This window comes from Panthera tigris, chromosome B1 (assembly GCF_018350195.1).
Source record: "Panthera tigris isolate Pti1 chromosome B1, P.tigris_Pti1_mat1.1, whole genome shotgun sequence".
NCBI lineage: Eukaryota > Metazoa > Chordata > Mammalia > Carnivora > Felidae > Panthera > Panthera tigris.
Window position 1 is genome coordinate 34,913,872 of NC_056663.1, and position 26,807 is coordinate 34,940,678.

Consider the following 26,807-nt stretch of genomic DNA (forward strand, 5'->3'; position numbering starts at 1 on the left):
CCTGAAGGAGACAGAAAGGCAACTCATACCTGATAGACAAACACCATCACAAACTTTCTTATCTCTGAAAGAGATTGTTCTGAAAATCCATTGTCTTTCTTAAAAAAACAAACAACAACAACAACCAAAAAATTTATTCTTCCTGTAGAAGCCTTTTCTCCTCCTTCCCTTTTCCCTAATAAGTTAGGTAGATAAGCCTTTAACTTTAACAACTTAACAAGCCAGCCACTTCATTTGTTGGTTCCCACGTGTACCCCAAAAAACCTTTCCCCCCTGTTACTCTGCCTTTTGTTGGTTTAATTTGCAGGCTTAGCAACTAAACCTAAAAGGCAGAGGGAAAGTATCTTTCCCCTCTTTTACATATGTATTAAGAGGCTCAAAAGAACACATATACTTTGATCCAAGAAAACTCTAAGAAAACAAAATCTAGGGAAATAATCACAAGTCAGGAAAAGATTTATGTGAAGGATGATCTAGTAAAAGTCCATGTCTCGTGGTTTTTTGGTTTGTAAACACCCATCTTCTCTCTGTGTTCTCATAACAGTGAAAGGGGGCGTTGATCTCTCTGGAGTCTCTTTTAGAGGGCCCAAGTGCCATTCCCAAGGGCTCCTAATCACCTCCCAAAGCAAATACCATCATATTGAGAATGAGGTTTTTGGGCACTCAATCAGTTAAGCGTCTGACCTCCTCTCAGGTCATGATCTCACCGTTGTGAGTTCGAGCCCTGCATCCGACTCTGTGCTGACAGCTCAGGGCCTGGAACCTGCTTCAGATTCTGTGTCTCCTTCTCTCTCTGCCCCTCCCCCACCTCAAAAATAAATAAACATTAAAAAATTTTTTGAAAAAAAAGACAATGAGGTTTCAACATATGAATGGGGTGGTGGTGGGGGAAACATTCAGTCTAGAGCCCTAAGTGCCCTACAACAGGGGAGGTTTTAAAGAACTGATGATATATTCATAAGATTAAACGTTTATTGCATACACACACACACACACACACACACACACACACACCCCACAGGATACCTGGTTGTTTATCGGCGTGATCTCAACTAATAAAGAAAAAATCATACATGAGAAAAAGCATGGAAAGAGATATCACCAACTGTAAACTAGTTATTTCTGGATGTTGAAATGAAGGGTCTTAAATTTTTCTTTCTGTATATTTTAGTATTTTCCAGATTTAAAAAATAAGTATGTTAATACTTTTTATAGGGGATGGGGGCAGAAGCAAAAAAAAAAAGTAATTATTAACCAAAATAATAAACAAATCAGTTAATGTTGAGGGAGGAAAAGTAGCACAGAAAGAAGGAGACGTTTTGCCAAGTCTTTCTCTTCAGCTGTAAAATGTCACTAAAGCAATAAATGCGGGTAGTTTTTGCATAAGGTACAAACAGTATTTTAATTTTTTTATTGAATCGCATAGGCCAGTGATAAAAGAAAAGGTAATGTAACTCAAGTTGAAACACAAAGTTGCAAGTTGATGTGTTAAATAACTTGGTGCATAAAAGGCTAATAAAGTAGGCATACTAACATGGATATAGATCATGACAATAAATAAAGGATATAGGAAGTTAGGCAGTGAGTTGCTTATTGCAAATAGCTTTGAAACATGCTTTTCAAAGATAACAAAACATAAAAGGAAGTTAAATAAAAGGTATCTTCCTGGGTGGTTTAGTTGGCTAAGTGTCTGACTCGATCTCAGCTTAGGTCTTGCTCTCAGGGTTGTGAATTCACAGAGCTCTCATTGGGCTCTGTGCTGGGCGTGAACCCTACTTCAAAAAACCAAAAATCCAAAAAAAGATGTCTTCCATAATTTCAACATCAGAGTAGCAATTCTTTCCAGTTCTTCTATCTCCATGTTATTGCTTTTTATACATGTCTTGCTTTTTTATCAGTCTTAAAAGATACTAGATTTTTTTCTTGATTCTAGCCTCATGTTGTATGGTATACGTAATATTTAAAAATTTTTTATTGTACATATTTTCAAACATACAGAAAAATTGAAAAGAAGTAGTTTAAAAAATACTCATTCTCATTACCAAGATTTAACGATTGTTAACATTTTTCATGGGGGTTTTTTGGCCAAAACTTTTCAAAATAACTTGTGGATGTTGGGGAGGAAGATCTTCGAGGTCCTTCTAGCTGGACTAAAATCAAATTGACCTGAGACAGATTAACAGGAGAAAATCCTTTTTTTTTTTTTTTTTTTTCATATGCTTGGGGAATCCACACCAACATGGAATTTCAAATACAGGCAGACAGAATGAGGTACTTGTCACCTGAACTTAGGAAAAGGGGCAGGGGTCTGGGACTTCAAAGGGAAGGGATGCAATTCACAGGAAGATGATAAAGAGTAAATGTTTGGTAAACAATGTTGGCTGGGTGGTGGAGGGGGCAGGGCTGGGGGGGGCACTCAGGCCACTCAGAAACAACTCAGGGGACTTAGATCAAACAGGCCTTCCAAGGTTCCTCCCTGTCTAGAACACTTGGTTCACATCATAATGTAGTTCTCTATGGTGACAGCTCTCTTCCTCCACCTAAATTCTTTTTAGGCAGTTGAGGGGGAGGTAAAGAGATTTTCCTGAATCTGCTGGGTTTTGGTTGCTTTTTTCTTTAATTTTTTAATGTTTTTATTTATTATTGAGAGACAGAGAGACACAGAGCATGAGCAGGGGAGGGGCCGAGAGATGGAGAGACCCAGAATCTGAAGCAGGCTCCAGGCTCCGAGCTGTCAGCACAGAGCCCGACGCGGGGCTCGAACTCACAAACTGTGAGATCATGACCTGAGCCAAAGTTGGACGCCTAACTGACTGAGCCACCCAGGCACCCCTGGTTTTGATTGCTTTTAACTCAAAATCATCTTCATGCTAAAGTGGTCCATCTTAGGGTAGCTGTCCTTGGCCCCTACATAGACATTATGACACTTACTCTGAAATACTTTAACATGCATTCTCCTACATAAATAACCACAAAACCATCATCACCTTGAAGTAAATTAACAAAAATTCTTTCATATCATGTACTACCCAGTTGATACTCATAGTTCCTGAATTGTCTCCAAATATATTTTACAGCTTTTTTTTTTTTAATCCATACCTTTTTAACAGTTGCCTAATATTATCACCAATGGATACACTATGATGGAATTAACCAGTTCTTCTGGAGTTAATTCATAACTGTCAAGGAGCTTCTTTCTTTGCAAATTTGTTCTTTCAACAAGTGTTTATTGAGTGCCGGAATTATGGGGTAAAAGTCATTTTCCTGCCTTTGAGTAGCATGTTGTCGGTGCAAAAGGAGCCTTTATTTCTTCACTGGAACATTTCTAAATTAGCAGAAACAGGAGAAACTGAATTAAATAGTGAGAACTTGCATCTTGATATGTATTTTTTTCTTAAAAAAAAAAAAAGTGTTCTACTGATAATGCCATATCAACAGAAACAATGCTTCTGACATTTACTCCAACTGAAAATGACACTATTCCTTCTTGGGATTTCTCCTTCCCCCCACCCCATTATTTTTCTTTTTAGTATTTCATTGAGTAGAAAATGATATTGCCTGTTCTTTATTCCTTAATGAAGCAAAATGGATTTTTCTTCTCAAATCCCCCCACTGCCTCTACTTGGCTGTGATTTCACGGTCCTTTCCTTTTGTCCTTTTGTCGTGGCTTTCCCATCTCCCAGGCATCCTTGCCCCTGGAGAGAGGAGACCTTGCCCTGGGAGACCCGTTGGGTGGTCCGCAGTCCTCTGCCTGCCACGGTCTCTGTCTCAGCCTGCAGAAAGTGTCTTACTGCCTCCACACTCCCACTCCAGGAGCCCCTTGGGGTAATGGGGGGGGGGGCAGGACTTGTCCTGTCCCAGGGAATGGGAAGAGAGATCAGAGGAAGGAAAGGGGCCGCCCAGCTGGAAGGATACTTTGGATTCAAGCCTCCTCAAGCTGGCTCCGCCATTTTCTCCCACCCCCTACTTTGCTGTGTTCTCAGAGCATCCCAAGTACCCTGTGTGAGGGATGGGCTTTGCCTGACCCTGCCTCTGTTCCTTTTCAGGGCTGTGTCCCTGCCTAGAATGTGCTACCCATTCTCTCCTCCATCCCCAGTTTTGCCACCCCTCAAAGCCAAAAACTCAAGCTTTAAAATTTCCTTTCACTTTGGCACTTGGCTCACACCTCAGCCACCTCGGCTGCCACAGCCTCTCTCTGTCCCTCCCCCTCCTCACCAAGGCCATCTACCAGCTCTCCCAGGGGAGTGGCCTCCCCACTTCCTTCGCTGCTTCCCAACTCTAGGGGGAGTCACCTGATCACTCAGGCGGGCGAGCACGACCACTCAGCATCCTGAGGGGAGCGATTGGCTGACTGGATTGCAAGGGGTGTGGGCACAGGCCCAGCTGCACAGTACAAAGCCAGGATTCTTTCCCGGCAGTCCTGAGGGGATGCAACACCAGCATCTCGCCAGCTGGCTAGGGAGGTCCCCGTCGGTGTCCATTCTGCCTGTCAAAGGCAGACACGTGTGGGGCACGTGGGAGACCAGGCGGACAGCAGCTCCCTGGGGTGGGGGCTGACGTGAGTGTGGAGGAGGCGGGCAGTTCTGCTTTGCATTTCTGAATGTGATGCATCAGTGGGACAACTGTTTGCAGATATGGGCCGGACCCTCAGGAGAGAGGAGGTGCCAGACAGGCAGGTTTGGGGATCCGCAGCGCGGTCAGAACTTTAGACCGTGGAACTGGGCCTCTGCTTCTAGGAAGACAAAAAGAGGTGCAAGGGGGAAAACGGTGGTGCAGGAGATACCCCCATTGAAGAGGGGCAAATGGGGCACTTAGCGAGTTAATCACTTCTGTTGTCATTTTCTCCACAGGCCCTCAAAGTGCAGGGGACGCCAAGCGGTACCTATTTGTGCACAGTGCCTGGGCCAGATGGCTCCCTGCAGCCCTTTCTCTCCCCCTGCTGGTCATGTGATTCAATTAGTAACAATTCCCTATGGAGGGGCTTGATGACCAATTACAACTCTACCGGGTGCGCTTCACAGGCCAGGACTCTTCCTGGCCTGGTAGATTCTGGGCCTGCAGGGAGCCTAAATTTTTCCCTGACCACTGTTGCAGTGACTAAGGTATTATCTTTTAGCAGGGCCTCAGGGGGACGCAAATCAGAGCTGTGAACTGGGGACGCGGCCCCATGGGGCTGCACTATTACAGGTGGACTCTCTGAGCCTAGAGTTTTCTGTAGCTTGATGCCGTGGTGAGATCCTTGGGCCACTTGAGTCTCAGCTCCAGAGCTGTGGGCACCAGCTTGTCTGGTTTTCTCACCCGTAACACTAAAAAAGCACAAAGAGCAAGCAGGCCACCCTGCACCCCGCAACTTGCCTCTGCCTTGTGACTGTGCTTAATATAGGTCAAATGAAAACAGCTCCCAAAATAGACCTTCTCTGAGAAGCAGCTGCGCTTGTGAAATGCTCCACAGAAAGGGAAAAGGTGTGGGTGACAGGGGAGTGTAGTTCTCCTCAGGTGTTATGTAACCTGGACCTGAAAATTGGGGCCAAATATCTGTGGAGAAAAATCGAGTGTGCCCCTGCCCCTGCCCCACCCCACCCCACCCCACCCCACCCCATTCCCCAGGCCCAGGAAGCAGCCCAACCCTTACATACATCAGCAAGCTCGCAAGGAGCTGGTTCTGTCCTGGGCAGCAAGGTCACCCCTCAAAGCATCACTCTGGGGAGCTGTCATGCACACCAAAGTGATCACATGACTCCCATCAGAGCTGGCTGGAGGCCCCAGAGTGAGGAAGTGACTCCCCAGGCAAAGCTGGTGCATGGGGTGGGTTTCATCTGTCCCAAGTGGTGGGCCAGGAGGCTGCGGAGAGCAGGACAAGCCTGTCTTTGTTTAGGAATAGAAGCTCAGAAAGAGGAGAAAAACTGCTGTGTCGCCCCTCCTTCCGCAGGTGCAGCCTCTCTAACTCTGCCCCCCACCCCTGGCTTCCCCTCCCCCACTGTCCTCCCCGGAGCCACCAGTGTGGCCCAGTACTCGCCATGGGTCTCTTCCTTTGCTTTTCTGTCTTTGCCTCAGTGGAGAGGAGGGGGTTCTATGATGAAAAGAGTGGCGCCTCCACCATTATTCACTTTCTATTCACTCAGGGATAATTTAGTAAGGGCTGCCTATGAAGGGAGGCGACAGGGGATCAAGACTTCCCTGAAGAAGTGACTTGAAAAGAGACAGGAAGCTGAGAAGGGGGCTAGCCAGGCAGGGGGAAGAAGTCAAGGGTGTTGAGGAAGCACCTGACAGAGCAAACAAGACACACGTGCAAAGGCCCAGAGGCAATAGGGTGAGCATATCTCCAGGAGAAAGTACAGCTATTGCAGTGACTGGGTACAGTCAGAAGCTGGAGTGTGGTGCAGGGTCACAAAGGCCTGGGCAGAGCCCTCTGGGAGCTGTGGAGCTAGGGTGGCCCTTCAGAGCTTTCCCGGAAGCAGGGCAAGGGTAGGGGGGGGTCGAGCCTTTACCCCTGCATTAATCATGCCTTTTGATTTGCTGGATTTTCTCATGTTTTAACATCTGGCTGATCCTAGAGAGCCCTTCCCACGGCCAGCTAACTCCTAGAGATAGAAAACGACCTGCCTGCGAGCATCACTTCCATACACCGCAAACCAACCAATCCAGAGCTCACACCCCCAACCACCTCCTTAATAGGACTCTTAAAGGACTGTTTCCCTCAGGGCCATTCTTCCCCTGCCCTAATCGCCTCAGGGTCCAGCACCAGATGACTAGGGACAGCCCTCTGCCCTAGAGTCCATAAAATTCTTCAACGAGCCAATCTTCAATCTGCTTTCATGGCCTTGCACTGCCTTTCTCACGGAAGCCATAGTAAAAGTTATCGCCCACATTTCCCCCTACTTCTCCCTTGCTTCCTCTGCCTTCTGATGGAAACTCGCACTTCCCCGTGTGGCCCTGCATGGTGGGTGCGCCTTGGCTCCCGTTTCCAGGGGTCTGTGAGTATAAACTTCTTCCTTGAAGACAGTCCTCTGCATGTCTCTGTGTCTTACCATATCTCAACAACCTTTACGGAAAGATAAGGCAAGAAGGTGGATTCCGCTGGAGTTCTGTCGGCAAGCGTTGTAGTTTTAGAAGACAGGAGACTGTAGAAGACAGTCAGCAGGAATTCTAAGTGGTCAGGGAACGAAGCGGCGGTCAGCGTATGGCCTCAGGAAGAAGGCACGCCGAGAACAGCGTGTCCTGGAGCAGGAACAGGACCCTTAGCAGTCAGCTGTAATGCCCGTGCCTGCAGGGAGGTGGCGCTCCCAGCTCCTCCTCCGTGTCTGTACTCTACTTTCCTAAGCCGCGGGTTGCTCCGCCTTGTCTCATGACCGCAGGTTATGAGGTCTGTTAGAAAAGGGTTGTGTTTCTTCCTTAAAAGGAATTTTAGAGCAAAAGGGCCTTGAGAAATCATATCATTTTACACATTAGATAAATATAAGTGAGCTTGAGATGTCAGCTCACATGAAGGACAGGTGGCTATTTATGGAGATTCTTTTCTCTCTCCTCTCGCGTCTTCTACCCATCTATTCTCTCTCCGATCTACTTATTGAATGTAGCTTCTGGATTTATGACAGCAAGACATTCACTTCAGGACATTTTCAAAGAAAGAAAAGGATTAGGATGCACACACAAAAACAAAACTCGCATGCTTGCCCCCCCAGAAATAGCCATGCCTCTCTTTACACACTCAGAATCCAAAAGCAACCCCTGTAAATATTTTGACTTTTTTCATCGAGGCTTTTTACTTCATCTTAAGGCCATAACCTATATACGGTTTTTGGAATGTTTCCCTTTTTTTCTTTTTATGACATTCATTCCATTAAATATATCAAATACATATAAAAGCAAAAACTATCTAAAAATCAACCATAATGTAATCTTACACCCCAGGTATCCCACTAAATAAAATTTACGTAAAAATGGGCATCAGATTTTAGATAGTGCTTTGGAACTCGCCTGTGTGTTGCTTAACTTTATGTTGTTCTATGGAAGTCTCTGTGCCCCCTTGGATCCACTGTTTCTCTGTCCTGTGGTCTGTCCAGGAGGAGGCCAACTATAAAGCAGCCTTGCCCTCTGGCTTCCAGGTGGGTCTGGTGAGAGGAAGGAAGCCTTGCAGGAAGATGAGACGATGGGAGCAAAGTGAGAGCAGGTATTTTTCTCAGGCAGCCTCTCTGTGGGTCACCTTGGGCTGCCCCCAGCCCCCTGTTAAAGGTCACAGCTCCTCTCCTTGCAGACTTTTCTACAGGATCTTCCTTCTGGATTCCTTTAATAGCTTCCTCCCCCAGGGCCAGGACTAGGATAAGGTGAGGCCGGTGCCTCTGGCACAAACATGTGAGGAGGCACTCACTGTCTCTTGCACGACCCTGAGGGGGAATGTGTCCTCGAATCCTGCATCCTAAGCACCTCCCTGAGCTTGTTCTAGTCCTCACCCTCCCCTCCCCGAAGTCCTTGAGGTCTAGTTTGCTGTTCCCAGGCTCTGGTTACTTCACCACCCACCCCTTACGATTCCCTGGTACCCTGCCCTCACCTTTGTAAGTAGCCCCTTTACTTGATTGTAAGTAGCCCCCCCCTTGATTCATCCCAAATAATTTGAGTGTGCCTTCAAGTTCCTCCTCGGACCCTACTATATATAAGTGTGTGTATCTTTCCATAGCACTTGCTATTTTTTACATTATTTTTAATGGTTTATATTCTACATGAAAGACAATCAGTTAAAAAAAAAATCTCATGCCCTCCTTTTAAACTTACTTATATGGTTTCCAAACTATTGCTAAGACAAATAATGCTGCATTTCCTTCAGTAAATTCCTGGTAGAATTTCTGGGTTAAGGCTTTTGGCATTTATTATGCATCAAAACGTACCTAGTTTCGACTTTGCGATCTTTGTTGCCAGTGAGCAGGAGCATTGTTTCAGTCATGTTTTTTATTTATTTTTTTATTATGATTTTTTCAAATGTTTATTTATTTTTGAGAGAGATACAGAGTATGAGCAGGAGAGGGGCAGAGGGCGAGGGAGACACAGAATCTGAGGCAGGCTTCAGGCTCTGAGCTGTCATCACAGAGCTGGACGCAGGCCTCAAACTCATGAACCATGAGATCATAACCTGGGCGTAAGTTGGACGTTTAACTGACTGAGTCACCCAGGCACCCCAGTCATGGTTTGGTTTTTTTCTTAATTGTTTGTGACCTTTACTCATTTTTCAGGGCAGTGGTACTTTATTCATATTGATTTATAATGACTCTTTATATATCAAGAGTATTAATCTTTTGTCATTTGTTGTAAATATTATCCCCTACTTTGTCGCTTGATTTTTATCTTGTTTATTTAATAATTTTACGCTTGTAAATGGGCCTTCAGAACTTTCAGAGTTTTCTCTCTTAAGAGACGTCTTTGCTTTAAATCATAACAAGGCCTTTCTCTCCCCAATATCATATAAATATTTTATATTATTTTTTCCTCATTCTTTTATAGTTTCATATTTCATGTTTAATGACTTGAACTGTCTGGAATTAATTTTTTTTCTGAATAGCCCATTATCCTAGCCTCTGTACTTCCCTAATTTAAATCTCAACTTCATTATGTATTAAATATTCACCCATACTTAGATTTGCTCCTAGGTTTTCATGTCTGTCTCATGGAGCTGTTTATTCTTGTAACAGAAACATAATGTTTTATTTATCCTAGCTTTACAGGAAAAAAATAAATAAGACATGCTCTCTCCCTTCCACACCCCATTAACATTTGTTTCAAAAAATTTCTTGACAATTCTGCTGTATTGATTTCTTCCAAAAGAAATTTAGACCTATTTTCTAAACTTGCACTAAACACTCACAAATTTTTATTGGAATTACTTTATATCTATAAATTCATTTGAAGATAATTGATATTTTTTAAATCTTTTTTAAAGTTTATTTATTTATTTGGGGAGAGAGAGCAGGTGAGGGGCAGAGAGAGAAGGAGAGAGAATCCCAAGCAGGCTACGCACCAGCAGCACTGAGCCCCACCTAGGGCTCGAACTCACGAACCGTGAGATCATGACTGACCTGAGCTGAAACCAAGAGTCAGATGCTTAACTGACTGAGCCACCAGCCTCCCCAGTAATGGATATTTTTTAAATATGAAACTATTTCAACTAGATATGTAGGTATCTCTCCACAGTCAATTTTCTTTAAAAATTCCAAACTTCCTTCATATTAAATTTTTATAACTTTCTTCACGTATGTGTTGGTTTAACGTAGATCTTATTTTAATGTTTAGAAAGAGCTTCCTGTTAAAGGTTGACCTAGATATAGTTGTAGTTTTTTAGAGATTTTGTGTTTAATTAAAAAAATTATTTATTTAGGGGCACCAGGGTGGTTCAGTTGGTTAAGCTTCAGACTCTTCATTTAGGCTCAGGTCATGATCTCAGGGTTCCTGAGTTGGAGCCCTGAGTCTGGCTTCATACTGATAGTTCAGAGCCTGCTTGGGATTCTCTCTTTCCCTCCTGTGCTCGTGTGCATGCACGTGCTCTCTCTGTCTCTCTCAATAAACAAACAAATAAATGAACTTAAAATTTTATTTATTTAAATTATGGTAAAAAATATGTATCATAAAATTTAGTACCTTAACCATTGTATTTTATTTATTTATTTATTTATTTATTTATTTATTTATTTTGATGTTTATTTATTTTTGAGAGAGACAGAGACAGAATGCGAGTGGGTTAGGGGCAGAGAGAGAGGGAGACACAGAATCGGAAGCAGGCTCCAGGCTCTGAGCTGTCAGCACAGAGCCTGACGCGGGGCTCGAACTCACGAGCTGTGAGATCATGACCTGAGCCGAAGTCGGACGCTCCACCGACTGAGCCACCCAGGCGCCCCATTACCTTAACCATTTTAAAATATACAGTTATGTGGCATTAAGTACATTCACATTGTTGTGTATCCATCACCACCATAACACCCCAGATCATTTTTCATCTTGTGAAACTGAAACTCCTTACCTATTAAACACTAACTCTCTATTTTTCCCTCCCTTCAGTCCCTGGCAAACACTGTTCTACTTTCCGTCTCAATGAATTTGAGTACTTATTCTAAGTAGCTCATATGAGTGGAATCATAAAGTATTTATCCTTTTGTGACTGGCTTCTTTCACTTAGCATCATATCTTCAGAGTTCATTCATGTTGTAGCCTGTGTCAGAATTTCCTTCCTCTTAAAAGCTGAATAATATTTCATCATAAATATATATCATATATATCATATTTTGTCCATCCATTCCTCTGTGGATAGACACTTCGGTCGCTTCCACTCTGGGGCTGTTGTGGATAATCCTGGATGAACATGAGTGTGCAAACCTCTCTTCAAGGTCCTGCTTGCATCTCTTTCGAGTATTGCTATTCTGCAACGTCCTCAGGAACTTTCTGGGTGTAATCGGAAACCAGCCCTGGTACAGGGAGGACAAGGAGAGAAAGAAAGAGACAGACCACTCTAGCGTAGTAGATGACAGATTTGATAAGCAAGGGAACTTACTTACGAGGCCTGTCTTGGGCAGACGCAAGATGAACAGATCTCTACACCTGCCTGCCAGAATCTGAAAGGTTTGTATAGAGGATTTAACTGGTTTAGTCATGTACCCAGTCCAGATAGTCTCAACACCACATTTCTATCTTGAGGTTGTATCCTTGGGGCAGTTTCTGGGAGCAGAGAAGGCAAGTGGAACACACATTCCAAAGACAGGAAAGGGGTGAGAGCCTCCAATTGCCCAGGTCCAGCTTACTGGTCAACTGGTGGTTCGTTCTTTCTTTCTTTCTTTCTTTCTTTCTTTCTTTCTTTCTTTCTCTCTTTCTTTCTTTCTTTCTTTCTTTCTTTCTTTCTTTCTTTCTAACATACAGTATTATGTTAGTTTCAGGTGTACAATACAGTGATTCAACAATTCCATTATGTCACCTGGTGCTCATCACAAGTGCATTTCTTAACCCCCATCATCTATTTAACCCATTCCACCACCTGGTCATGTCTTCTTGGTACACTCCTCAAATGGATATATACCCAGAAGTAGAATCGTTCTATCATATGATAGTTTTATTTTTAATTTTTTTGAAGACCCTCCATACTGTTTCCTACAGTGGCAGCACCATTTACATTCCCACCAGCAGTGCATGGGGGTTCCAGTTTCTCCACACCAACTTGTTATTTTCTGGGATTTTTTGGTAATATCCTCCTAATGGGTGGGAGATGGTATGTCATTGTAGTTTTGATTTGCATGCCTTTAATGAACTAGTGATGTTGGACATCTTTTCATGTATTTGTTGGCCATTTATACATCTCATTTGGAGAAATGTCTGTTCAAGTCCTTTGGTCATGTTTTAATTGGGTTGTTTGTTTTTGTTGTTGTTGAGTCTTAAGAGTTCTTTATATTTTCTGGATACTAATCCCTTATCAGATATGTGATTTGCAACTAGTTTCTCTTATTTTGTGAGTTTTTTTATTTTGTTGATAGTGTCCTCTGATGCACAAAAGCTTTTTTTTTTTTTTTTAATTTCCAGGAAGTCATCTCAGCCATATTAAGTCTTCCAATCCATGAACAAGGGGCATCTTTCCATTAATATATGTTTTTAATATTAAGAATGGACATTGGAAATTATCAAATGTTTTTTTGGAACGGAGATGATAATTTTTTTTATTCTTTTTTTAGGGAGAGAGAGAGAAAGAAATTGTGAACGGAGGAGAGGGGCAGAGGAAGAGAGAGAGAGAAAATCTTAACCAGGCTCCATGCTCAGTGCAGAGCCTGACACGGGGCTCGATCCCACAACCCTGGGATCATGACCTGAGCTGAAATCAAGAGTTGGATGCTCAACTGACTGAGCTACCCAGGTGCCCTGAGATGATAATTTTTTTTAAGATTTTATTTTTAAGTAATTTTTACACCCAACATGGGGCTTGAACTCACAACCCTGAGATCAAGAGTCACATGCTCTTCTGACTGACCCAGCCAGGTGCCCCTGAGATCATCATTTTTAAAGGGATAATTACATTAATAGATGTATTACTATTCAATCACCCTGCATTTCCAGGATAAAGCTAACCTGCTTATAGCCAGCTATTCTTTTTATTGCTGGGTTTGACCTGCTAGCATATTTGGCATTTTTGCTTTTCTATTCATATGAAAGATTGGTAGTTACTCTCTTTTGGACTTGGCTAGGTTTTACTGTCACATTTGTGCTAGTTTTGTAAAATGTATTGGGAAACTTTATATATATTTCTCTAATGGTGAACATTTTTTTTTGACTTGGCAACTATCTGTAATCATTAAGTTTTTATAGCAAGTATGAATTTTGCACAGGTTCAGAGATTCAGATATGTAGCTGTCAGCTCTCAATATCAGATAGTTAGTTGAAGATGCTCCATTTCTGCTGATGAGAGAAAACCTAGCAATTTTAGCCACTTTTGTATTGAAACATGTCAATTTAGAGTATAAGCTGAAATCCACTCCCCCCTCCCCTTTCTCCCTTCCGCATGGTGATCTGAATTTTAGGAGGCTGACTTATCTTTCTAGCAAGCAATGAGTTATTTGGTCCTGGAGCCACCTGCTGTCTTTGGTTCCTGTTGCCACGTGTGGGCCTCTGCACAGATGTGCCCAGCCCAGTTCTAGCATCTGCTTGGCAGTGAGCCCATGAATACTGTGTCTCTGTTGTCCTGACACGACTCTCCAGATTTCCTTACCTGCATACTCACTACTTCTATGGGTCCCTGGGGCTTGTCTGGTTTCTCTCAACTGTCCAGGGTGTAGGGGACAATCCCACTTGCCATCCACCCAGATGATCCTCTCAACCATTTGATTTTACCCCCTTTGTTCTGTGTCCTCCAAGGCTTGTTGGGCCATGGAAAGCCAGCCTTAAGAGCTCTTTGCCCTGGGACTCCTTTCAAACTATTCAGGGTTTCTCTTACCCTGCCCCTCGGTTTCTACCAGGAGACAGCCAGGGTGCTGAACACTCTTTAGAGACTCTGTTTGGTGTATATCAATACCACCTTCAGCTCTTGGGTGAGAAATCTGTCCTTTTGTGATCCTAAACTCTGTCCTCAGCGATTTTGTCTATAGCCATTGATTTGTAAAGTTGAGTTTCTAAAAATACAAAACAAAATAAAAATAACTTCTATCTCAAAAATCTGGCTCTTGAAAATCAGGTGTTTTTGGCATTCAGGCTCTGTCTCTCCAAAAAAGTAAAATGTGCCTTGAAACTCAAAGCTGAGCAGCCACTTTCTTGTTCCACCCTCCCTGCCCTATCCATACAGCAGTGAATGCCTTTGAGTTGAGGATGGATGATGAGCTCTGGGCAAGTAGGAGAAACTGGGATTTACTTGCAATAAAAAAAAAGAAAAGACTGCACCAATTGATGTTAAATAAAATATCCTGCTATTTTAGAAATCATCTTCTCATAAAACCACCTGGCTCTAGTACATGTCCAGAAAGTAATTCTTTATTATTATTTTCAAGTTTCCATTACTATTTGTTTCTTTGTGTTTTTAGTTTTTTGTAAATTTGAATATCTTCATGTTTTCTGAAAAGTTAACTGGTTTTCAGTGTTTTCAGATTGATTAGCATAGTGCTATACATGTTACTCATAACCTAAAATACCTTCATATTTATGATTATAAATCATAAATTTATTTTGATTCCTTACATTATTGGTCATTTCTCTCTTTTCCCTGCCTCTGTCAGGAGTTCAGTTGCAGAAATACAGTCCTTCTAACTGCGGTAAGAAGAAAGGAGTTGTGTCAGTGTGGAAAATAACTTACACAATTGTTGGGGAGACTGAAGAAGCAGACTTAAGGTTGAACTCTCAAAGGCAATTCCAAAGACACATGTGGAACTTAGGGAGCCATTTCTGTGTACCCCATCCCCCCACACCATTTTTTAGCACTTCGTAAGAATCATCTAGTAGTATCTCACAAAACCCCATGAGGAAGAATAAAAACAAAAACATTGAGTCCATGGTCTCCATGGTTACAAATAGGCCAAAAGGCAGGGGACCAAGACTTGACATCACCTTCCAGGTACGAGGTAACCATAGGCCAAAGTAGAGTTGGGATGGGCCATCCATTGTTGGTGGCCACTGCAGGCATGTACCTAAGACCTAAAGGGACAGGGACAGCCAGTATTTAATAGCAGGAACCAGAATTCTGGACTAATTTAATTCTGAGATCAAATTACTTTCTTGGTGGGAGATCCTTAATTTAATTCTACCCTAGAAAGATGAATTGTGCTCCCAAGATGTGGTTGGATAAGGCTGTACCTGGAGTAGGAGGTGGAGGGAGAATTTGTTAAGGCAGGATGAAAACAAGGAGGAGAATAAGGAGGCATGTGTTAGTGGCCCTGATATCCTCCCATGCCCAAGTAGTTCAAAGAGAGTAAACAATGGATTCCCAAACCTGGAAGCCAGGCAGGGTCCCAACCATCTTTGTACAGAAACTTGAGGACTGCTGGCCTGGTTTGGACCCTCCATCCAAGCCACACACATGTTTACCATGCCCCACGAGCTGCTAGACATTGTGGCTACGAGGTTTGTGTGATGCCGGCCCCCTGCACTCCGGGGCCAATCCAGGATCCATGTGCATCCATGTCCTCACAGAACTTACACGTTTCAAACTTGTAGCCTCTTGAGTCACGGATTCCATGCTATAGAGTCAAGCTTCCTTGCTTTAATTCCTAAAATGAACCCCATGCTTCAAGCTCTCCTTACCCAACACTGTGCCTCAGTCCACCAGGTTTTTGAGGAAATAAACAAGTTCATGTTTACCCTATCATACCCTCTTCCTCTCAGACTTCACTGGTCCAGGTTGTTAAAAGAAGAAAAAGTTAACTTCTTCAGCTTGTCTTCGTTTTTTTTTAACGTTTATTTAGTTTTGAGAGAGACAGAGACAGGGTGCATGTGGGGGAGGGGCAGAGAGCGAGAGGGAGACACAGAATCTGAAGCAGGCTCTAGGCTCCAAGCTGTCAACACAGAGCCCAACGGCGGGCTCAAACTCATAGATCATGACTTGAGCTGAAGTCAGAGGCTTAACCGACTAAGCCACCCAGGCGCCCCGTCTTCATTTTTTTTTTTTTTTAAATACAGTACTCTACCAGGCTCATTTTATTTTTTAATTTTATTTTATTTTTAAATTAATTAATTAAGGAATTAATTAATTTTTTAAAGTAAGCTAAACACCCAGCACAGAGCCCAACCTAAGGCTTAAACTCATGACCTTGAGACCAAGACCTGAGCTGAGGTCAATAGTCGAACACTTAGCTGACTGAGCCACCCAGGTGCACCTTTATTTATTTACTTTTAATGCGTTTTATTTTTTTAAAGTAATCTCTACACCCAACCAACATGGGGCTCAAACTCACAACTCCAAGATCAAGAATCACATGCTCCACTGACTGAGCCAGCTAGGTGCCCCCAGCCTGCCTTCATATTTAAAGTTCTTTCCAGTTCCTTCTCATATTTCATATATTATACACCCACACGATACCCCAGGAACAGCGTGGCTTCTTTGTGATTGTGGGCAGCGGACAAAAGGAAAGAGCAGGAAGTGTACTTTCTCAGCTGAGCAGCTCAGCAGGGCTGGTGTTGTCAGGGGTAATCAGTCTTATGAAACCCAATGCAAAGACGAGTTTAAAAAACAACCCACAGCAAAACTTAAGCACAAACAGCATATTTGCATAATCTTAAAGTATTTCCTCCCAAATATTTGAATTACAAAGAGGAAAATAACAAGTCTACAGTGGAGAATCCTGGAAGACACCACCTTAACCAAGTGACTAAGGTCAATATCATCAGTAATAGATCAGCATCATATGCCCTCTGATCTGATGCACTGAGAAGGGCAGGCCACCTCTGTGATCTCCTTCTCAATAGAGCATGACCTCAGTCTAATCATGAGAAAGCATTCTCCAAAGTATCTAACCAGTATGCTTCAAAAAACGTCAAAGTCATGAAAGACAAAGTGAGTGTCTTAGTCCTTTGGGGCTGCTATAACAGAATACTAAGACTGGGTGGCTTATAAACAACAGACATGTATTTCTCACAGTCTTGGAGGCTAGAAAGTCCAAAATCAAGTTGCCGGGAGATTGGGTGTCTAGTGAGAACAGCTCTCTGGTTCATAATGGACACCATCTCTCTGTGCATTCAGATGGTGGAAGGGGTGAGGAAGGTCTCTGGGGCCTCTTTTATAAGGACACTAATCTCATTCATGAAGGTTCCACCCCCATGACCTAATCATCTCTGAAATGCCCCAGCTCCAAATACATTGAGGATTAGGCTTCAATGCATGAATTTGGGGGAGAGACAAAATCCTCATCTGTAGCAATGAGGAACTGTAATAGACTGGTGCTAAGGAGACATGACAATTAAATACAGTGTGGGGTCCTGGATTGGATCCTGGAAGAGAAAAAGGGCAGTAGTGGAAAAACTCATGAAATCCAAATAAATTCTGTAGTCTAATTAATAGCATAATATTAAGGTTAGTTTCCTAGTTTTGATCATTGTTCTTTGGCCATGCAAGATATTAGTTAACATTAGGTGCACTGGGTGCAGGGTATACAGAATATTCTCTGCACTATTTTTGTAACTTCTCTGTAGTTATAAAATTAATTGGAAACAAACAAACAAACAGAAATCTACAAACTCACAGGAGTGTGTTGAGCTGTAGGATCCCAGAGCCTTTCCTTGGTGTTTGTCTTCATCTGGGAGGGCACCCTGATTGACGGTTAGCCTTGGAGGAGAAGGCTCCAGGAGATGACATCCCTCCATATCCTCAGTTCCAGGCACAAAGTAGGCATTCCAAGATTTGTTGAATGCAAGAATGAATGAATGAATGAATGAGATCCTAGTTTCCATAATGGAAACAGAATTGGCCTCCACTATGTCAATATTCAGAGTAACTGTAATTGTTAACATCTCTAGCCAGTCTGGTGTCCTGAGGAATCTAGGCAAGGTGGAAGAGTGGAATATAGTTGGTTTTGAGCAAATTTCCAGGTTGTGACATCTCTGGGCTCCTTTGAACGGTTTGAGATCCTTGCATTCATCTGAAAGGCATTGGAGAGGCAGCCAAGTACAACTCCCAAGAAATCTGTACTCCCAGTCTCTTTCTGTGGTACACCTGCCCCTTTCTGCTGGCTTATTGGTCTTTTTTTTTTGAGAGAGAGAGAGAGAGAGAGAGAGAATGAACAGGGGAGGGGCAGAGAGAGGGAGAGAGAATCTTAAGCAGACTCCATGCTCAGCATACAGCCCAACGTGGGGCTCCATCCCATGACCCTGAGATCATGACCTGAGCTGAAATCAAGAGTTGGATGCTCAACCAACTGAGCCACCCAAGGGCCCCTTATTGGTCTTTTTCTGATTTGAGTTGTAGGAACTCTTTATGAATTTTGCATGCTGAGTTTTTATTGGCTGTATGCAATGCAGTATTTTATATATCTGGGGCCTCTTTTTTAAAAAAAATTTTTATGTTTATTCATTTTTGAAAGACAGAGAGAGAGCACAAGCAGAGGTGGGGCAGGGAGAGAGGGGGACACAGAATCTGAAGCAGGCTTCAGGTTCTGAGCTGCCAGCACAGAGCCTGACATGGGGCTCGAACTCACAGACTGTGAGATCACGACCTAAACTGAAGTCGGATGCTCAACCGACTGAGCCACCCAGGTGCGCCATATCTGGGGCCTCTTGATGAAAAAAAATTTTTTTTTGTTTAAAACCTAGTCACATGTAGGGGTGCCTGGGTGGCCCAGGTGGTTAAGCGTCTGGGATTCAGTCTTTCTCTCTGCCCCTTCCCCCTCCTCTCTCTCTCTCTTTCTCTCAAAATAAATAAACGTAAAAAAAACCCTGGTCAAATATATCACTTTTTTCTTATAGTTTGTGTTTCTTCTGTCATATTTCCTTCCTACCTTAAGATCGTAAAGATACCCTCTTATATTTTCTTCCAAAGGTTTAAAACTTTCTATTTTAATATTTCATTTTTTTAATCCACTTGAAATTTGTTCTGTGTAAATTATGGTATCATATCTCATTTTATTTTTACATACGGAAATTCAGTTGCCCTGGCACCATTTATTGGATAGCCAGTTCTTTCTCCATTGACTTCAAATGTCACTTCTGTCATGTAAAGAGGTTCGTATAAGCAAACAAGATTACTGAGTGTCTGCAATGGAAAATTGCTTAGAGTACATTCTTCCAGGTTTTCTGTGATTCTGCCTCTTTCATTGACCTGAGCTGTTTTATAATTCCATAGATTGTAGATAAGTAAAGACAATGCAGAACAATTCTTGTCTATTGATGTGTAAATAAGTTCTGTGTGGTGGAGGTTCAACCGCCTATTCCCTTTGTGGAAGAAACCAGTTTTGCTGCCATTTGCATGTCCATTTCAATATTCCTGATCTACCAGTGAGTCCATTCTTTGGATTGCCCTTTGAACTGAATGTAAGGTCTTACCAGTTCCCTCATTAATGATGAGCTAAATAAAAATTTTAAGATGTGTTTACTTTACATCTGCACGAAAGTGTTGATTTTACCTTATTTGAAATTTATCCCTTAGCAGTCATATACCAAGGATATAGCTTTAAGCAAACCCAAAGGGAAACCATTACTAGGTAACAAGTATTCACTTATGTAAGTGCTTGCTTGCCACATGAGCCTGAGCAGTTGCAGTGGGCTCCAATTCACAAGTCTGTAAACCCTTTTTTCAGGAACACAGCCTTGCATACAGAGGCAGGCTTGTGCATGTGACAGTGCTTTGGGTGGCCAGAGGAAAACCAAACAGAAAACATATTCAGATATGTGTCCTCAGTAGTGCAAGGAAACTTTCCAACACTATAATGATGGTGTAGTCAACACTGTGCATTTGGAATGAATGCACCTGAATCAGCAAAGCAAAAGATGTGAGCTCCCACGTGTCCACTGATTCCTCAACAAATGTTTACAGGGTACCTACAAAGTGTAGCACTCAGTGCCTAAATGCGATAAATAAAGAAATGGAAGTCTCTTTGATCAGGTTGAAACTAATCACCTAAGCCCAAAGGTGAAACTAACCCCATGGGCCCTACATGAGATATATGATATGATAAAATATCATGAAATAATACAATATGAGAGGGGTGGTATATTCCTTAGAAATGAACAGGTCAAAAAACAACTTGTGATGCTGTCTCCTGTCTTGGCCTGGAGGAGAGTAAGGAGTTCTACTTTTCCCATTGCAGGCAGGGCACATTGTCCCTGCTGGCAGAGAAGGGCTGGCATCCTTCTGGCTACCCTATGCTCTCGGGGCAGTCATCTGTGAGAAATCTGGTGAATGTGGCCAACTGGTTGTCCTACAGAGAAGAAATTCCTTCAAGGGTCTTTGGAGGAAGTCATGGTGTCATCTGTTTATAACCCAAGGACTGTATGCTCTACTAATTGAGTAGGCAATCTGATAACCAAAAGAAGACCGTGTCATTACCAAGTGGCATCTACCTGGGGAGCCCAAGCCACTCAAAAGGAGGTTTTCCCAAGGACCCCTGCCAATACAAAGACATAGTAGCTGCTATCAAGGAATTTGTAGCCTACCTGAGAATATAAGACGTATAGAACTAGAAAGCCAAATAATGATATGTCAGTCTAAGTGTTGTAGGTCTGGAGGATGACTTGTGGAAAGCTTGAAGAAAGAAATGAGTATTATGTGGGCATTGAAGAGAGGTCAGATTTGGAAGCAGCACAAAAATGAATGGTGGGCATTCCCAGGGCAGGTAGAGTGGAATCCTGGAACAGAGTGAGGAGTAAGGCAGAGGAGGCCCAGAAGCAGGGCAGTGGGGGGCGGGGGGGGACCTGATTGCTGGGAAGTGTTATTTCTCAAGCTTGAATAGGACCTGGAAAGAAACTCCCCACAGCAGTGCTTTTTCCTAAGAAACGGTGGTCAGACTGGGTCCCCATGTGAACAGTGCTCCTTCCTTAACCAGCCAGGATATCCCCCTTAAAACCCCTAATTTTTGAAGACTTTCCCTCTCACACCTATCAAAAAATACCCAGGCTGTATGTGCAAATGACCTTTCAGAAAGATCCTTTTCCTCCCATCTGACTGTTCTCCCATAGGATGGATTGGGGAGGTCCCTAGTGACCTGGAGGGAACACTGAAAGTGACATTACAAGGGGCACCTGGGTGGCTCAGTTGGCTGAGCATCCAATTCTTGGTTTCAGCTCAGGTCATGATCCCAAATTCATGGGATTGAGCCCCACATCTGGCTCCCTGCTGAGCATGGAGCCTGCTTAAGTTTCTCTCTCTTTCTCTCTCTCTCTCTCCCTCTGCCCCCTCCCCCCCTTACACATGCATGCTTTCTCTCTCTCTCTAAAAAATAACATTATAATTTTTTAAATGTTTGTTCATTCTGAGAGACAGAACATGAGCAGGGGAGGGACAGAGAGACATGGAGACACAGAATCTGAAGCAGTCTCCAGGCTCTGAGCTGTCAGCACAGAGCCTGACGCAGGGCTCGAACCCACGAACCATGAGATCATGACCTGAGCCAAAGTCAGATGCTCAACCAACTGAGCCACCCAGGTGCCCCTCTAAAATAAAATTTTAAAAATTGAAAAAAAAAAACCTAGAAAGTGGCACACAAAGCTTGGCAGAAGGAGGCTAGGCAATGAAGCTAACTTCAGCCATATTCACAATGTTGTCAAGGAAACATCAAACCCTATTCCTCAGAGTTGGAGAGGGCAGGTCAGGAAAATGTGGAGGGAAAGAGCACAGGCCTAGAGGCATCATGGATGGCTTCAAATCCAGCCCACCATTTACTAGCTGTGTGCCTTGAGCAAGGTTCTTATATTCTCTGTGCCTCAGGTTCCTTGTCTGAAAAATGCAGCTATCACTCCATACCTCATGAAATATCTGTGAGGATAAAAAGGGATAACACATATAGAGAAGGTGGAAGAACAGATACCAAAGGCTCAGCAGAGATAGGTTAACATCAATTAATACAGTGACATCTTGACTATTTACTAGCAGAATCATTTAAAATGCAGATAAAGGTATGTTCACATGTTCATGTGATATATGTGCATGTATACACACATATATACATACATATATATACACATATGTATACATACACACACACATGTACCTATCCGAAGCAGAGCCCTAATGTAGAAAATAGATCAATACTCCCAAACCCCCCAAAGCTCCTGAAGACCTCCAAAGAACACAGATTGAAAACCACTGATCCAAATCCATCCTTTTATGAGAATGGAATCCCTTCTACAATGGCCCTGGCAGAGCATCATGGGGCCTATCTAAGCACTTTGCTGATGGGTCCCTGTGGTTTTCCAGGTGGCCCAACAGGGGCCTGGTCATCCTGTCACTGGGAACTGGAAGCTAGAAACCTGCATGTGGGTAGCTCGGCCCATCTCCCCTCTGGAGCCATGGAGGATGAGGCTTTCCCCAATCCTTTTAACTGAATACACTTGGGATTGCTTTGAGAAATAATTACACCTATAGGTGCCACATATAAAATAAGGCAGTCCACCTGAGTTCCCAAAAGATGCACCTTGATCTTAGCAGGTACTTTCCTTACAAAGTCCCCTCCCCAGATAAGCATCCTGGACAAGACCCAGGAGAAGAGGATCTTGTCCCTCTGATTTTTCCTATGAGGTCTCAAATGACTTTCCCAGGGAGGAGCAAGAGTCTGGCCTTGTCCTAGTCCTGCTCTTTATTCCCTGGCTGATGTCTGGGAACACTGAAATATGGGCCAGGCCTCTGGCAGCTCCCTTACCATCAGTGGTTTTGGACTTAATGACTTGGCTGTCTTTACTGCCCCAGGGGGCAGTCCTACAGCATTCAGCCCTCCAACCAAATCACTGCTCAGAAGGTACTGATAGGTGCTCAGGCTTGTTGGAGAGGCACTCTGGAGGCCCCATCCATGAGCATTGAGCCAGGGGCAGGTGTGAGGCACGTTGGGGTGGTTGATCTAACCAGACTCTACAATCAGGGAAACAATCAGATGTCAGAGCTTGAGGCTCAGGCACGCTGGATGGATGTGATGCATAAATTCCAGTCCCCTCAAGGAAAAAAAAAGATGAGCTGAGTAAGCAGCCCTTGAGACTCACTGCAATTACCCTCTCCACTGTGAAGTCTTCCTCAATCCTAATTGCTTTTATTTCCTTCCAGTGTCCCCACTATTTGGAATATTTTCTTATAGCTCTTATCACAGGATGCCTGGTTTCACTGTTGGTTGAGTAAATGCTTATTTTTCCCATTAAACCATGGAGGCAAGCATTGTGGTGTATCTATCCTAAAGGAAATCCCCAGAACTCGAACACGTCTTTGTACATGGTTGGGCCCAGTGGATGTTTACATTGAACTGGCAGCTATTCCAGTCACCTTTCCCAGAAGGGACCAAGTAAATCTGTCTTCAGACTCAGATAAGACCACTTTTTCTCCCTTAATTGTACACAGATGTAGGGGCAAAGATGATGCACCCTTAGAGGTACATAGTACTTGGCCCAGAAATGACCCCAGTGAATGTCTGTCAACTGAATGACTTAGAGAATGGATGACACATGGAGAAAAATGTCAAAGAAGGAGGATACAAAATGGCCTGTGTGATCCCTGCACTTTGGGTGAGTTGAGAATCAGAGATGGAGCTTGTTGCAACAAAGGAACGTTTGCATCAATAGGCCTTTGGACTGAAATTGGGAGAGGTAAATGGCCCAGGACATCCTAATGAAGATAAGAACACAGGATTGGATTCAGAAAGTTTTGGGTTGGGATCTGGCTCTTCTGTTTACTAACTATATGACACCAAGCTTCAGCTGTAAAGTGGGGACACTAGTGCCCACATCATAGGGCTATGGGGAGGATTAAACGAGATAGCACTGGTTACATGCTCACACACTGCTTGGTACCTGGTCGGTGCTCAGTCAACGTCATCGGGATAGGCGTGGTGGACCAAGTTGTCCAAGAGTACAGGGCACATAGAGGCAGAGAGCAGAGGTAGAAAAGACCGTCTGTTTCTAGTCTTTCCTTTCTGCAGAGAAGTTCAGGAGATAACAGGGGCATCTGAACTCATGTGGCATTTTACAACATCTGTTTACCCTGTAGCTTCCTCTTAAGGCTCTCTTGGGACGTGGAACCAAGAAAGTTCCAAAGTCTCAATTTAGTACAGTAAGATGATGAAAGCTGACACTGACTAAGCCATCCCCTCTACAGACCTACAAGGACCCCTTTATGGGGATTTTCTGGAAGAGACACTCTTACTGACCTGTTACTGGTTGGCCTCTCATGAGATGCTATCTTGCAGTTCTGATGGAACGTGTTTCTTTTTATTCTCATCAGATCTAGTATGTGTCCTGGTTGAAGGGGGGAGAAAGATAGAAACAAATATATGAAGGGTCAAGTACTGTGTTCCCCCTTCCCTCCTCATCTGCACGACAACCATGACACATGTATTAGTGTGCTCATTCTAAAGATGGTGAAGTGGGCCAAGACAGTAAGGAGCTTGACCAAGGGGGTAGTCCACAGTTCAGACCCAAAGCCCATGCTCTGTCTCAGGAAAAGGAGCTCTGCCTGGTTCTGCAGTCTGTTCTCTCTTCCTTAGGCTCCTTGGACTGGAAATGTTGGTGCCAGTGTGAAGGGTTTCTACCATGACCTTGTTAATATCACAGAAGCCCAAACCAAGGAGTGGGTTAGTTGGTGGGGCCTGTTGGAGAGCAGATAAGTGCATAAATTACCTCTTATTTAAGCAAGAATAAACTGCCCAGCATGCTTGGTTTCCCTACCTGCATCCTGTCCCCTCTCCCACCCCATTGGTCACCTGTGCTCAATGCTCCAGCAATTCCATCCTGCTCTAGTCCATCAACTGCTGGGGCCCTTCTATGCCTCGGTGCCTTTATTCATGAGATACCCTTTCCTGCTTCTCTTTCAAAGCCTTATCCAATTCTCACTCCTGTAAGATAGTCATCGCTTCTGTCTTGATTGCACTGTGGGATTTTACTTTTATTTACTTATTACTTTTTTAAGTAGGCTCCATGCCCCATGTGGTGCTTGAACTCATGACCCTGAGATTAAGACTCACATACTCTACTGACTGAGCCAGCCAGGGGCCCCTGGGGTGTTTTATTTATATAGGTGACCAAGTGAGACACAGAAAGCCCAATGCCATTGAAATAATTATTTACCATTTCCAAGAGAAAAGGGCATACCACACCACCTGGAAAAGCATTGGGACAAATCAGAAGGCAGAGGGATGAGGGAAACACCTGTCCCAGAGTCTTTATTATGTTTTCCATGGGAAGGAAGGGGTGAAGCAGGGCAAACAGTTTAGGATTGGCTAGTTTGAATAATGCCAACAAGCTCTGAGCTAGGCAGGTAGTGTCCAGTTGCCTGAGGCCTGGCCCTGGAAAGGGGTTTATTGGCTCAGTGGGTGAGGGCTGGATAAAGGAGGTTGTTGGAGGGTATGGACTCAAGATTGTTGGTTTGCATATAAAGGTGTGTTCCAAAGTGAGTTGTTCACAATCTCTAAGAATCGGCTAACCTTGGAAGGGGCCATCTCTCCCCAACCAGCAAGGCCCTCAAGATGTCAAACCATCATAAGATACATAAAATAAAACACGTAACTAATACCCCTTTCTCTTTGCCCTAGGGATGCTTCCATGGCCAAACTCAGCACACTGTTGGCGATTTTGTCATTGCAGTTTATTTGATGCTTATGTTCATTGCTCAGCCTTGAGCTCATCAGAAGCAGGGTCTGAGTCTCATTCATGTTCATACCTTCAACATCTGGCAAATGCCTACTGCCAATGTATATTTAATACATTGGTTCTCAGGCCTGGTTGCTCATTAGAATCCCATGAGAAGCACTTTGAAAATACTAATGTCTAGGACTTACCCTCAGAGATTCTGATGTAATTCATCTGGGATGTCTGGATTTCCACTGACTCCTTGAATTTCCTGGGAAGAATTTTCCAGAAGGATATCAAGGTTGTGGTCCCAGATGTGGTCATTTAAAACAGCAGGAGGGGCGCCTGGGTGGCTCAGTCGGTTAAGTGTCCGACTTTGGCTCAGGTCATGATCTCGTGGTTCACGAGTTCAAGCCCCGCATCAGGCTCTGTTCTGACAGCTCAGAGCCTGGAGCTTGCTTCCGATTCTGTGTCTCCCTCTCTCTCCGACCCTCCCCCCATTCATGCTCTGTCTCTCTCTGTCTCAAAAATAAATAAATGTTAAAAAAAAAATTTTAAACAGCAGGAAACCCAAGTCCTGAAAGTCAGGGACTTGCGTTGGGCTTGAATACCTGTTACAGGAGCTTCAACTGCCCATTTTGGTGAAACACTACCTACTGAAAACAGTCTACATAGTCTTGGCAGCTCCTGGGCTTGAACAAGTGTTGTCCTTCTGCATTCCTCTGAGGCTCCAGGCTACACTCATTGGAGAAGAGGCTCTTACTCCACCCCAAGTAAGGTTCCCAATTCTGCCTCTCTACTTTCGGTGTCTGTGCCTTTTGCTCTACACTGTTTGTGTCTATCTGTGACTCTGGTCTCAATGGTTTCTCTCTTTATTCTTCCATAGCCATCTCTTTGTGCATCTATGGTGCCTCTTCAGCCTGTCTCACAGTGTATCCTGAAAGGTAGGAGAAATGGTAAGAGAATTGTCTCCAACTCCATGATTTTTGCTCTTGACTTTAGAATCCTTGGAAAAGGGAATGCTGGAAAACCCACCCATTCTTCTTTTCCTATTCTTACCCACTCCTCATGTTGGGTGCTTCCTGGAACTTCCTGGAACTTTCCCCAACTGCCTCCCCAAC

The 26,807-nt window shown here is 43.6% G+C and overlaps 1 long non-coding RNA gene across 1 annotated transcript; it reads right to left on the reverse strand.

Annotated features, from left to right (window-relative positions):
- Positions 1-3,211: 3,211 nt before the first annotated feature.
- LOC122237884 lies at positions 3,212-26,791 on the reverse strand. The gene is made up of 4 exons (XR_006216610.1): positions 26,746-26,791; positions 25,896-25,957; positions 24,270-24,357; positions 3,212-3,325 (listed from the first exon to the last, which is right to left on the reverse strand). It is a non-coding gene; the product is annotated as an uncharacterized LOC122237884 (long non-coding RNA).
- Positions 26,792-26,807: the final 16 nt, after the last annotated feature.